At 46.6% G+C, this 13,945-nt stretch overlaps 1 protein-coding gene across 3 annotated transcripts in view; it reads left to right on the forward strand.

Annotated features, from left to right (window-relative positions):
• Positions 1–225: 225 nt before the first annotated feature.
• LYPD6 (LY6/PLAUR domain containing 6) overlaps positions 226–13,945 on the forward strand; it is a 39,866-nt gene continuing 26,146 nt past the window's right edge. Inside the window, exons 1-2 of one of the 3 annotated variants that reach the window (XM_075512030.1) lie at positions 252–333; positions 727–1,076. The gene's annotated coding sequence lies outside the window, so the exon portion shown is untranslated. Of the gene's footprint in view, positions 334–477; positions 577–658; positions 1,077–13,945 lie in introns of those variants that run through there. The other 2 variants (XM_075512029.1, XM_075512031.1) reach the window with 2 other exon arrangements.

Consider the following 13,945-nt stretch of genomic DNA (forward strand, 5'->3'; position numbering starts at 1 on the left):
AGCTGAGCTAAAATGTGATGTCATGCTTCTCTAAGTACGTGTAGGTATTTATGTTCAGTCTGTTGAGAAACAGACTGGAATATAGTGAGGTATACGTAATTACATTCTTCTAATGATAACAAAACCCACTTGAAATTGGCAAGAGATGAAAACCTGCAGCCTCATATATGGAGTTTTGCTTGAGTAAAGTGTTCCGTAACATTATGCCGGGATAAACCGGCGTGATTCATCGCTGAAGGACACTCCCAGCTGGAGCAGGCAGCAATCCCTCGCTATTGACCCTTGTGAAGAGCGGCACCAGCCCTTCAGAGCGGAAAAGCTGCTGGGAAGAAGGTAACCCCGCAGCCAGGAGTGTCCGTATGTCATCTCTGAGTAGCGCTGGCGAAGCGCTCGCTTCGCTCTTCGCGGCGGAGGGCAGCGGCCGTGTCGCGCGGCGGCGGGGCGCGAGTCCTCGCCCCTTTTGGCTGCTCTCCCCGAGAGCTTCTCATTCCCCGCGCTTTTGGATTGACGCTTTATTGTCCGTAGATTTTTTATTATTATTTTTTTTTTTTCCTTCCCGAAACAAAGACGACTTGTGTAAGAGAGTAGAATAACAGCCTAATTGCTTGATATGTGTATGTGTGCTTGAAATAATCCCGCATCTAATTTTTTAATGAAGCATGAAAGAAAACTAGAGCTCAGCACAATCCCTGCCCAGTGAAGATCCTAATCTTCCCTTTCCAGCAGAGGAGAGCTGCAGCGGGCACGTTCGTTCCATGAACAAGCAGCGTGGCCGGCCCCGGCAGGGAGGTGCACCCCGCCCGCAGCCCCGGGGCCCGCCGCCGGGCGATGGGAGCCGGGCGTCGGTAGAAGGCAGCGACGGGCCGGGGCACCGCGACGGGCCGGGGGACCGCGACCGGCCGGGGCACCGCGACAGCCCGGGGCACCGCGACGGGCCGGGGCACCGCGACAGCCCGGGGCACCGCGACGGGCCGGGGCACCGCGACAGGCCGGCCCCGGGGCCCCGCGTCCGCCGGCTCTGCTGAGGGCGGATGGAGACGCCCTGAGGGGCCCGCCGGAGAACGCGCCCTGCGCAGGTACGCGGCTCCGTGTCCCCTACGGAGAAAATGTCTTTTTTCTAACCGTGTTTTCTGTTGCAGCAAAAATTTAAAAAGCGATCTTCTGAGCCCAAAAGTCGCTTGGGTTGACGTGGAGCCCGCGGAACACCCCGCGGCGCGGGCGCGGCGGGGGCTCGGTCGGGCCGTTCCCGCTCCGCGGGTGCCGCAGCCGCCCCGTCCGGGGAGCGGACCCGGACCCCGTATGGGCGAGAGGAGCGGCGGGGCCAGCCCCGGGGCGGGGATGGCCGGCGGGGGGGGGGGGTGTCCCAGCGAGCCCCCACCCGTTTTGGGGATGACAGCCGGGGCGACAGCACACCCACACCCCCCACACGCACCCCCCCGCTGCGCGGGCGCGGCGGGACGCGGCCCCGGGGGCTGCACCCCCAACTCCCCGCCACCCCCCCCCACCCCAGAGCCATTATTTCGGGGGCTGGGGGGCTCCCCTGGCGTGGGGAGCGCGGGGGGCAGCTGGGACCCGAGGCGGGAGCGCCCGGGGAGGAAGGGGCCTCCCCTCGCCCCCAAGGCGGGCGACGGAGCGGGCAGGGCGGCGGTGTGTCTGGCCGGTGCGTCTGCCTGGTCCTGCCCCGCTCCCCAGTGGGGTTCCTGGGATTTAGCAGGAGCCCGGGGGTGTGGTTTTTATTTTATTTTGTTTTTTCGGAGAGCCTGCTGATGAAAACGGAGTTCTTTACCAATTGTTTTCCAAGTAAAAGCGAATGAAATAATTCCATACGCTGGGAGGCTGCAAAAGAGAACCGCATCGCTGGTGCAAAAGAGCTTCCCGCTCTGCCTTCTCGTTTACAAAAATATCATGATGTAAAAAATTAAGTTACTTCCTTAGACAAAGTTGTGTTTCCAAGTGTAGCCAGTGCCTGCGCTCTTTTCTACTCATACGCTTTCTTTGGAGGGAATATTAAGTCTCTTAATTATAATTACATTCTGTAGCTAGTGTGATGGAAAACACTAGCCAATATATAAATTACATCACTTGCCAATACAATAGGCGAGCTGTATAGTTCTTTCCTACGTCCACGTGATTTCTTTTATATTTTGGAAACTTTTACCCGGTCATGGATATTGACAGGTATGAAAACCTGCCCAGATTGTGGGACGACCTGCAGGAGTATCCGTCGTGTTTAATACAGTACGTTGTTAGGTGTATATTTGTTGGGGTTTTTATAGCACCAGAAGCCCAGGCTGCGCAGCGGGGCTGTGGTTCGTCTCTTTTTGTCTAGATGAGATTCGCCGTAAGGCCACGCCAGAGCACAGGGCCGAGGGTTCACATGGATTGTGAACTTCCAATGGGCACAACTGGCACAATATATGTGTATTCTCTCTCAGAAAAAAAAATATGTTGCCTCAGAGAGCTTGTTCTGTGGAAATTAATGGTAAATAACAAAGATCTCAGTGTGAGCTGGGTGGAGATCCCCAGTGTGGCCATTAACATACCTTTAGAACGATCTTTGTTGGATTTTTTTCCTTTTATCGCTGTGGAAAGCCCGTTTTGCACAGAGATACGACTATCTCGATGCATCAGAGCTCAGGGCCGCTGCTGGAGGTCAGACTGGCTCCTGCGTCCTGCTCCAGCTTCACGGCTGCGGAGCCGCAAGGATTTCAGACCGGCGTCTTTGGTTTTCCTGGCGTGGAAATGCAACGGTGCCGTCCGCTGTGTAACAAGCGCTTAAGGAAGGAGAGCTGAAGTGAAAATGTAGATATTTCTGCTTTGGTAGGCGCTGAGCTTGCAGGCTCCATGCATTGGTAGAGAGGAGGTGTCAGGACGAGGTTTCTTCACTAGATCCGCGTTTGCTTTGCCGTGGAACAAGGTAAAAATAAATCATTGGCGAGGCGCTTACGGATGGGTGATCACTGCAATAATAATAGTGATTTAGCTCATTAGTACTGCTCAGATAAAATGATTCCCAACACTCAGCTGATTAGGTATGCAAACACCGAGGACAGGCTTTTAATCAGACTGGTCCTCGGGTCTAACCCCGCTGCCTCCTGTACGGCCCTGGGAGGTGCCAGCAGGGAGGGAATCCAACCCTTCCAGTTTCCACTGGATTTTTTTAGGCCAGTGCTGAACATGAAAACATTTGAAAAGTCATCCTGGTTGTATTACAGTAGAAGACTTTGCTGTAAATCTAAAACTTTATTTATGCCTCAGTGATCCGCTTGTTTAATTATCTGGCATTCGCGTGTCCGATCTTGAGTCTGATTTCCTCCGACTCCCTGGCGTAAAAGGTGAAGTATAAGTTACGGTGTAGTTTGGAAATGGAATAAATTCTTTTTTCAGTTTTTGCTCATGAGTAGGATTGGGGTTTTCCAATGGAAACCCAAGTCTGAATCCCTTGATTTGTCCAGGCTTCCCACTACCGTTAGAAACTGGATTGATCGGCAAGTATAGGGGTTTAAGGAGGGCTAAAATAATTGCTGTACATCCTTCAAGATGTTATTTAGCCATGTGTGAACCTGGCCGCAGTAAGCTATAACTCCCCTCCTCTTCCTGGCCCCCACATTGCTCGTAGTGTCTGTCAAATTGATGTGATGGAATAGGCAGAACAACTCGCAGGGGTCAAGTGATAAAACAGCCGAGCTTGGGCGACGGTGAACTCTGCAGGAGAGACTGAAGTATGTATTGGCGCGGCTGATGGTCTGGTTCGATAAAGCTCAGTAAAACGTATTTAGTGAAAATGAACTCATTTGCCTTGAAAACAAAGTCTTATTTTAATCCTAGGGTGGCTGACGTGGTCCCTGGGTAAACCATGGTGTATCTCGATGGCTGATAGGTATCTTCCTTTTGTAAGAAGATATTTACTGAGTGAGAATAGCACAAAGTAGGCGGGGAGGTAGAATTGCTGGTACTTCTTTGGCACGCTGAATAGATTTTTACATTAGACAACACCTTCTTGTGATATACTTGGTGAGGAAGGACATGAGTACAAATATATCCCATCCTTATGTCAGCTTTTTTTTAAAAATTATTTTGGATTCCATGATTTTTTGGGGAGGACGGGTTAGTTTGAACGACAAGACTGCCTGCTTGTTGGAAAGCCTTCTTTCTCTTATAAAGTGAATACTTCCTCAGAGTTTTCCTTGTTGCCAGGTCTTACAAGAGCTGTAGCGGACCTTAGATGCCCATTTTCCCCCGGTGAATTTACTGTGTTCTTTGTTGTGTGGTGTGACCTACTCAGAGAGGAGCGTAGTTCTTATCCCTCGGTCGCCATATGTTCGCAGCAATAATCATCGTTTCCCCTAAGTGCCAGTATTTGGTCTGTAGGGCATACACGGTATTTTATTGTCTCTGATACAGTTTTTATAAAGCCGCTGTGGAAATTGCGAGGGTTTCACGGTAGAGATGTATATATGTAGGCGGGACTGCTTCATCATGGACCATATATCATCATTAACTTCTTAAATATTTTTAATATTTATATACCAAATAAAATCACGGTTTATCACTTGGTACGTGTTAAAAAAGGGAAAAGTTCTCTGTAAACGGTGCTGCCATTTGTACGTTGCACAGCTTTGTGCCTACGTGATCCCCGGTTCAGACCCTTCTTTAGTGCAGCAGGGCGTGATTCGGTCTGAATCCACAATATTGCTATTTATTTGGATCACAGCAGTGCCAAGGCAGGGCGTTAGGACTGGGTCTCTCTGAGAAGGGACGCTGCAGATGCACGCAGCAGGAGCTGCGCCTCGTGCCAGGAGTTTACTTTGCTGTAGTACCCGGAAAATTCTTCATGGAAACCTTGAAGTTAAATGCTGGGATGTACTTAGGATGAGGACGTAAAATATCCTGCGTGCTCCTCCGTCGGCATGTATTTCTGAGTAAGCTGTTGCGGGGGCTCGCCTTGCTGCCTGCCTGGCTTTATATAAACAGCCAAATATGCTATATAAACTGCTAAATATGATAGGAAGGGATGGGAGGAATAGAGTCAAATATAACTAAAAGTTTTATTGTGTCCTTCGATGTGTTCGTATGGTATATAAAATTCCTGGTGCATTCTCTTTACATTCTAGGGGTTTTATCTGACCTTCCCTTCTTTTCCTATGCAACTGCCTTTCCTTTAATAGAATTACATAGATTTCTGTCATCGAATTCTGCCTGCAATTACTTTCAGTAATCAGTCAACCTACTGCTTTTGTGTGTATCTGCTTTCATCTCATTAGCTGTTGTACAGACGAATTACGACTTGTAGGTAGTTGGCTGACTAGCTGTCAGATGAGTCCTTTGTATACTGAAGGTATTTGGCCGGCAAACTGTTAATGTAAATATTTCAGCATCAGGCATGACAAAATTACTGGGGTTTGTATTGACAAGGGTGTTTCCATACTAAGGGATATGCTGTGCAAAAGAAGAAAAGTATGTAAACAGATTAACAGACCAAATTATTGAGATTCAGAAATCGGTTTCTAGTGCAGTGAAGAAAATGATCCTGGAAAACTGGAAGTCACGCAAACAGGGTATTTTCCTGGTATTTTATATTCAGAAACGCTGCATACTCATGACCTTGCGTGATTTCAAGCTTATTAGATATGGCTATGAAGTGCCCAAGGGCAATTAAAAAAATTCCTCAAAAAAAAAAAAGCTTTTTACAGGAATTTATATGAATTGCTGCTGTGTTAGTGTTTGATTTTTTTTTTTAAGCCCCCCCAATAGCTGGAAATTGCTAACTCCAGTCCCCATTCCCTTTCACTGTTATCATTCCTTTATTCATGCAGAGATTTTCAGATTAAATCACTTTGCGATGCAAGTCCACGCTGTTTTCCAGCACTGGTACTGAAGCGCCGTGGGGGTGATTACAGCTTGTTGTCCTTTTAGGCCATGATATTCACAGTACTGTTGCGAAAAGCAATGTTTTTTTGTCTGGGTGGTGGCGGGAGGGGCCTGACAAGCTCATTTCAGGAGTTTAATCAGCTGTAGGATGGATGTTTTTAAGTCAATAACGTGTGTCTACAGCTGTGCTTTGGAAGCTAAGGTAAAGGTATGCCAAAAAGGTTTAAGTCACCTGAAAATAAGGCTGGTAGGAAGGAGAAGGACAATCAAACCAAAATATTCTTCACTTAAACCACTGGATTTTTCTTTGCTAGCTCCAAGCTTTCTTGTGCAGATTTTCACTTGTTTGTTGTTTCATATTGACGTGCGTGATTTTTGAAGCAGATGAAGTAGATTCAGCTAGGTTACTTTTCAGCTGTTATTTTTGCATAGTTGAATAAAAGCTAATTTGAGCAACTGTGTGTATAACCAGTTTCCCAAAATAGCGCTGATGTGAGTGGAAACAATAGCTCTTGTTTCCAGAATAATGGAAGTCCTTGATAAAATTTTAGTATCTTAAGACACCGCTCTGTGCATCTGTTGCTAAAGTCATACGGTCTCGTGGGCTTCCGCCCACCAAAATCCCAAGGAGCAGCAGTTTAATTGCAGCATCCCAAATAAACTTGAACCTTTTCATCTGGCGCTCGCCTTTCCGGTGAGCGCGTGCGCTTTCTTTGAACGCAATAGGCAGAAACAATATCCGATGGGGTGGCCAGTGATACGTTGTGATATGTTTAACTCTTGTCTCACGCATGTTGCGAGGGATGAGACACGTGATGCTCGTGTTTGTTTTGGAAAGGCTTCCCTGAATTACAGCGATGCTCACTTTGTTTGAGTTGATCAGTAAAGTGTGTTTAGGCAGAATAATCGGTTTGATAGTTCGGATGTGCACGTGCAGTTGATACAGACTTGATTCATATATGTTGTATAAATACGCGTCTCATGGTATTTGCTGGAGCGTCGCCGCATAAGGTTTATGGCACTTCTGTAGGTCTAAATACATGAAATACAATAGACCATTTGGATTTTCATAAACAAGGCAAACCTTCAGATGAAGATGGTTTTGCCATGCGCACTAGTGGGTTTTCATGACCAGTTTGGCTCATACTGTTATTGTGGTGTTGGGCATGTTTAAATATTTAATGAAGCTTAAGTTATTTTTACATATTTTAATTTTACTACATCTATTGAGCTCTTTGTCTTTCCGGATGCTGCTGATCAAAAGCATTCTCAGACTTTTCCGGCCTTAAATATTTAGCCAAGGGAGTTTGTTTTCCTGGGATTCCTGTGTTAATATAACAAGAGTCTAAAGCTAAACCAGTACAGGGCTGGATTTCGTAGAAATCCCGACTGGTTTTAGAGCGCTCTTTCCAGACAAACATTTGGGGCTAAACTGCCGAGGAAGCAGATGCCAGTCTGCAGATATTAAGAGTTAATATCTCTTGAGATGTGTTCATTCTCTTAAGGAGCTTCCAGCCCCCAGCGAGGCTTGGTGGGAGCGAGATAAGAGGGGCTGGCGAGGGTGGTGGCCGGCGCCTTCGGTCAGGGTGTCGAGCAGCGCTGGAGGAGCGGGTGAGCGTAGGGTAGGGGACGTCTGTCTTGTGCGGAGCCAACTGTAAGTGTTGAACTTGAACCCTGTGTCAGTGGGATAACGGCCGTGACTTTGGGTAGGTTTACATAGCTTCTGAACGAGCTCACTTGGCGGGTAATAATTGCGGTGCTTCAGAGCATCCAAGGGAGTCAACTACAAGAAGTAGTTTGGGGGGAGTGAAAATTTTATTGATTCCTCCCAGCCCAGGAAAAGACTAAGTCTCCTTGTCCTCCTCTCTGCTGAATGAGGAATGTCTGTGCATGCATATATGTGTGTGTGTGTATATATATATATATTTGCTAGTTGGTCTTCAAGGATCGAAAAAATGTTAAAGTTGTTTTATCAGCATCAGGCAAGCTGCTGTGTAAGTATGAAACTTTCATTGTTATTAAGTTTTTTTCAACAAGAGTTTAGCTTGCTTATGCCAAACTGCACAGTACTTGAACATAGAGTACAGAGTTTTTTGTGGTTTTAAAATGTTTTTAAAATTCTTATCGTAATTTTCTTATTTTTTCCCAGATAAAAGAGGTTTTAAACATCTTCTACCTCAGTATACCTTGGTTCTAGATCTGATATTCTAATGGCACAAAGGAAAAAGACTTTCTCATTGGTTTTTGTTCTAGTGAGCGTTTTTCTGTGGTACTGCTTTATTGAGCAAATTTCAGTTCAGGCAGTGAAGAGCGTTGTTAAACCAATGAATTTTTACCCCACTTAACAGGGGTAGAATTTTATATACACTAAAATATTTTCTCTGGGAATAACATTTGGTGTTATTGAGTTTGGTGTTCAGAGAACAAACCTCTGGCTTCCTGGAACTGGTGAAATAAAAACCTCTGAGTATGACCCAGTTTGACAGCAAACTAGCCAGCAACGTGCACTGCCCCAAGTAAACCATGAGCCCCATGTCTGATGAAGCTTGCTTTCTTACGGCTTCGTGTCTTATGCTGGTTTGTGGTTTGTAATTCAATTTTTTCCATGATCAGGGGACCTGAAAGTTTTCTCTGTTTCTTTCTCTGTTGGGTTTGGGGTTTTTGTTTGTTTGTTTTTGGGGGAGGGTTGGTGGTTTTTTGGGTTGGGTTTTTTTGTGTCTAATGAGGTACGAATGCAAGCTGCAGTGTTTCCTTACCTGAGGCACTTGGAGGATGTTTCTAGTGTGTGTTCACTAATTTCCCAGCCCCTGCCTCCATGTCCGGCCTGGCCGAATGCCACCGATGGGTCTGAGCATTGCTTTGGATGGAGAAGGGAGCAGAAAGGCGTATAATGACAGACACTCCTGTACGATGGCAAAAGCCTCCTTTCCCTAGGAAATCATGCTGAAGATGGGACGAAAAGAAGAAGGATGATACAAAAGAGAGAGATGCAGTAACATAGGCTGCGTCAGGTTGCTTTTCTGCCCATCTCCGGTGAAAGGGTACAAAAATGGTAGGGTAACCATCGGGGGACTCAGCGAGTGCATTGACTGGTGGTGGGATTTGAGGTGGGAAATCCTTGCATGTGGAGCTGGGTGTTGTTTCCCTCACCTTGAAAGTCTCGTGTCATTAAAACTTTTTAGCATTTCTAATAATATAAAAATACTTATTTCCTAGCTGGCTCTTAAATGCCTCTTAGTGGATTAGTTTGAATCACATCAACTAAGAGCTTGATCATCTGCCAGCCACTAGAGTTGGGCCAAAGCTTTGTAAATTAATGAGCTCAAGGTGATTAGGACAGGTTTTGGTGCTTTGGACCATGCACCAAATTGTTGCCATGCAAGGTGTGTATGGCTGTACGTCTGTCACTTCTTTTTTTTCTCCTTTTAATTCTTATGCTGTGAAGGAGTTTGCCTGGCTTGGCAGTCAAAATAAATGTGAAGGGCTCTGTCTGATGCCACTGAATGAAAATTATATTGAGGTTCCAAAAAGTAGGATCAACGTTATAACCACTGCTTTGTTATAGAGATGCTTATTGCTGCGATAATTCTTACTCCGATCTCGATTCAAGACCGGTGTGTATTTAGCGGGTTGTATCTGGTATCCATTCACAGGACACGTTACGGGAAGAGGTTTTAAAGTCTTGCAGCAACGCTCCTGTGTTGCTGTTGTGAATGGAAAAATGTCTTTGTACAAAGGTGTTGGTACATCTATCGAATAGAGCTGCAGGAAGCTACACAGAGCTCCTGCGGACACGGGCGCGTCGTACTGATTAACTGCTGGCTGTTAGTGAGTCAAGGAGAGGAACCGAGCTGTTGCTGTTACCCAACAGGGCAAGTTCTGGCGATGCCTTTAGCACACGCATTTTCTGTAGAATTTTTAAAAAATAGAGTAACTTTCAGTAAAATGTAGCTTTCTTTGTAAGCGGGAAAAATTCTTGCATTTCATAAGCTCTCAGACAGCTTCAGATGATGGAGAAATGATGCGCACTGGATATCCAAATTCACTCTGGCATTTGTGGCCCAAGGACCGTTTGATTTGGCAATGGAGGCTCACCTTCCTGAGGCTCGTCCCATACCTGCTTGCTGGCTTGCACACAGCATCTTCAGGAACAGAGAGCACTTCCACACCAAAAGCCATTTGGTCGATTTTTGTCCCCGCTGGGGAGGACTTGATAACTGTGTTCGTTGATGCCAGCCTTTGTCTTCACTCTGTTTTTCTCTCCGACATAATTGCTTTTCTGAGATCTTTACAATCCTCTCCTTTCCACGCATGTCTGAAAACGGTTTACATTTGTTGGATATCATAAGCTTTCTTGAGGGAGGATTATTTTCAAGGTGATTTGTCTTGAAATGATTGCATGTGCTTTCAGCAGCTGTCAACAGCATCTGGCAGGGCTGGACCACCAGTTAGCAGTCCTAGCTAGGTCTGTCTGAGCACCGTTAATTTGTTGGATTTTTCACATTATTCTCAAGCATTTCAAGTAAGAATTTAATATCAGCTTGCTCTTTTCAAATCCAAAATACCTGCAGATCTGTGTCAGTTAACTTGGTATTTCTCAGGGCACTGTGTCTCACAACAGTTCCATTAAAATTGGTTCATTATTCAGGAGTGGGGCTGTAACTGTGGTCTGGAGTGGGGCACGAAGTCTCCTTGTACCTCTGGGAGGTGTAAGTATATTTATTTTGGCGGTGCTTGGTTGCCCCATCTCCTGGGGTTCAGGTCCGTATTGTCGGACTCACCGAACACGGGAGATATTTGGGGTCCGCGCGTGGTTGTTCATGCAGCAGCCGCCTTGCGCTGCTTGGCGGCTGGAAGAGGAGCGTTGAAATATTAGAAAAGTCATGTCCCACGGGCAGACCTTGCAAGACATGAGACTTGGCTGTATAATACGGCACTTCCTGCGTCACCTGAAATTTTTTGGTCCCCTGACACTTAAAATGACACATTGAGGTTACTAAAAGAAAGCATCACCATCACCAGATCTTCGGCCGTCTTTCACTGCCACTGCTGAGCCCAGCTCAGGCTGCGTGAGATGAACCTACCAAGCTTGGTCCTTCAGGGGTGGCATCTTCCACGATCGATGCTCAGGGACTGTTGGGTGATAACAGAGTGCGTTTGTGCAGGTAAAATGTTGTTCAAGTTAAGCAGCTGCTGGCCTTGGCGTGAATTGTAACATCTCCTTTGCAGATTCTCTCCAAATCTGACCCATAATCATACTCTTGATTTAATTGTGGTTAAAGCTCCCGGGTGTCTACAGCTATCAGGGCTGGTTGGCAGTGGCGTTAAATTAAGATCCAAATGATTTCTCGTAATTCAAAACAGTGGCTCCTCTGTCTGGGGTTTGAGGTTATGTCTTCTACCCCATGCCATGTGCTCCACATCTGGGAAATGAGCAGCTGGGCAGGAATGTCCTGTGGTGGGCAGATCCGAGCTGGTGGTTCGCTGCCTGCCGCTGTTTTGAAGTCTCTCCGTCTGTCTGCGCTGACTTAAATATAGCCACATTATGTAAGAGCCCACACTGCATTTTGTTCTGTGCGTGTAGAAGCTGATAGTGTGATAAGATGGTAACTGTGCCTTGAGTTGGACATATATATTTCTATTAACCCTGAGGGCAGCGTTGTAAAAGTGCTCTTTTGTTTCCAGTTTAGCACAGGAAGCTCATTTTGGCTTCATTTAATATTACCACTCAGACTGGCGGGGAATCAGAAATTTAGTTACATGACATCATATCTCTGGCACAGCAGCATGGCTTGGAGCTTCATAGAAACCAACCCCCCTGATACTAAATCAAAAATGGAAATATCTGTGCGAGTCTGTCATAACAAGAGAAGGTTGTATGGCACGTTTTTCATTTCTAATCTTCCGCTTCGAGAAGAAAGGCTAAATGTTCTGAACTGTTGCAATGATCTGGATAGCAGAGTATAAGCAAGCACAGGGGGTGAAGTTGCGGGTTTTGTGCTCTGGGGACGGGTGCCTGCCCCGTCCCCCTCTGCTGCTGTCGGGGCCGAAAATTCGCCTGATCTCTCGGTGCGGTGCCTCTGCTTTGGCCTGGCTTTGCCGATTTACTGCAGAATCGTAATCATGCAGACTGCATGTGTTTCCACTTAGGCGAAAAAAAAAAAAAAAATCTACGCTGGCAGATAAGAGCATGTAGGGGTTTAGCTTGCAAGAGTTGTAGCTACTTTGTTTCTGGTGTAAAATTGATTTTTTTTTTTTTTTTAGCTAAAAGAATATAAAGCAAAGACTTAAACCACTGATTATTTTGTTTTCTCAGGTGAATAATTTTCATGGCTACAGTGTGCAAAGTGTTAGGCTTTTATAGTGGGTGAGTCTGGAGGAAACAAATCACTGGTGGAGGGGTGAGACCCTTTTTTTGCTTTCCTGTTGGTTTTATTACATAGGGGAGGAGGAATGGATGTGCACAGAGAGTAGATACAAGAGCAGACTCTACAAACTTCTTTCTTTCTCTTTAACATTTTTATCATGAGCAATGTTGTGGGTTTGGTTTTTTTTCCCCCTCCACAGGAGCGTCCGTAGAGCAATAGGTGTCAGCTTGTTCTGGAGGAGTCGGCTCTGGTGCCCGTCTTCCTTGTAAACAAAGCTGTAGCAGAAAGAGCAGACACCTGATCAGACGTGGAAACCTGTTTTCTAATTAATTCCTGATGCTTCTCACGCCGCTGTATAACTTTATAAGGAGTTCAGACAGATACTGTTCCCCTGGTTCGGGAGGCTTGGTTACTGCGCGCCTTATCCTGCCGTATCTCGCCAGGCCTAGATTTCTTCGGTTACCTGTCCCCTCTCTGCAGAAAGGTATATTTTTAAAAGAGCTTGTTGTATTGTGAGGGGTTTTGTACGCTGCAGACAAGGGACCTGGCTGACGGCGGGTGAGAGTGTGATGATTTCTTAGTGCCAGACCCGACGGCACTGCTTTGGCTCCGCTGCTTGGATGAATGGGATGTGAGCAAACTATTTTTACCGTGTATTCGTAATTGTGGTGCTCGGAGCTGCGGCTGCAATTATGAGCTTATGTGTAAAGCTGCTGTGGGTGTAGGAGGTGCCAGGTCCGGGTGGGTGCTGCAGCTCTCTGGGGGAGCACGGCTGAGCTGGCACCAGTCTTCGCTCAGGCTTTGCGGGAGGATGCTCATCTCGCCATGAAAAGCCCTACAGAGCAGGTATTTGAGGTCAACGGAAGGTTTTCTTGCTGACCCAACGTCAATGCGCCCAGCCCCAGCATACCGCAGGAAAACAGAGCAGGTGAAGTGTCTTCTCATGGGAATTTCTGGTTTCCACACTTTTTTGGAGTTAGCAACGCTTTATACTTAAATGTAGAAGCAAACCCTGCAGACTTGCACCGAGAGGAGCGTTGAGGGTGTAAGCACTGAGATAACCCCACATTTTTCAGTGTGTGCACTGCTACCAGTGATCCCTGCGTGCAAACGTCGGCCTGGAGCAGGAGCTGTGTGTGCCCACGAGCGCCCGTGCCGTGGGCGTCCTTGCACGGTGCGGTCTCGGCCGCCGCCTGCTCACGTGGCTCTCCCAGACGATGCCCGGGCACGATGCTGGGGCTAAGGAGGGCCACGCACCGCTATCACTGGCCACCCCTTCTTGGCCTTCTCGTGGCCCACTTTATCTGTGGGAGTAGGTGTAGCCCCCGTGTATTAGGGAGTGCAGAATCCATGAGCAAAGCTTTCCGTTGACATAACAGTACATATATATGTGTGTATGTGTGTATATATACACACACACCCCTACCTTGAATTACACACTTTACATATGCTTAAAGAGAATAATTTACTTGCTGCACAGGTACTAGCCATTTATTGAAAATACAGAAATATGTGAGAGAGACATCTCTCAATAAGCATTAATTTTCTTTTTTTTTAGCCCAGACTCTTAACCCCACTGAGTTATTTAGGGAGAATAATTATTGGAAATGGGATCTACCAGTGAAGGAATCACAGGTAATGAATTGGTTTTCATGGGAAAAAAAGAAGGAAACAAATAGGAAAGGGGAACAGGAGTGGGATGACTC

The sequence above is a fragment of the Mycteria americana genome, chromosome 9, assembly GCF_035582795.1.
Source record: "Mycteria americana isolate JAX WOST 10 ecotype Jacksonville Zoo and Gardens chromosome 9, USCA_MyAme_1.0, whole genome shotgun sequence".
NCBI classification, from domain to species: domain Eukaryota; kingdom Metazoa; phylum Chordata; class Aves; order Ciconiiformes; family Ciconiidae; genus Mycteria; species Mycteria americana.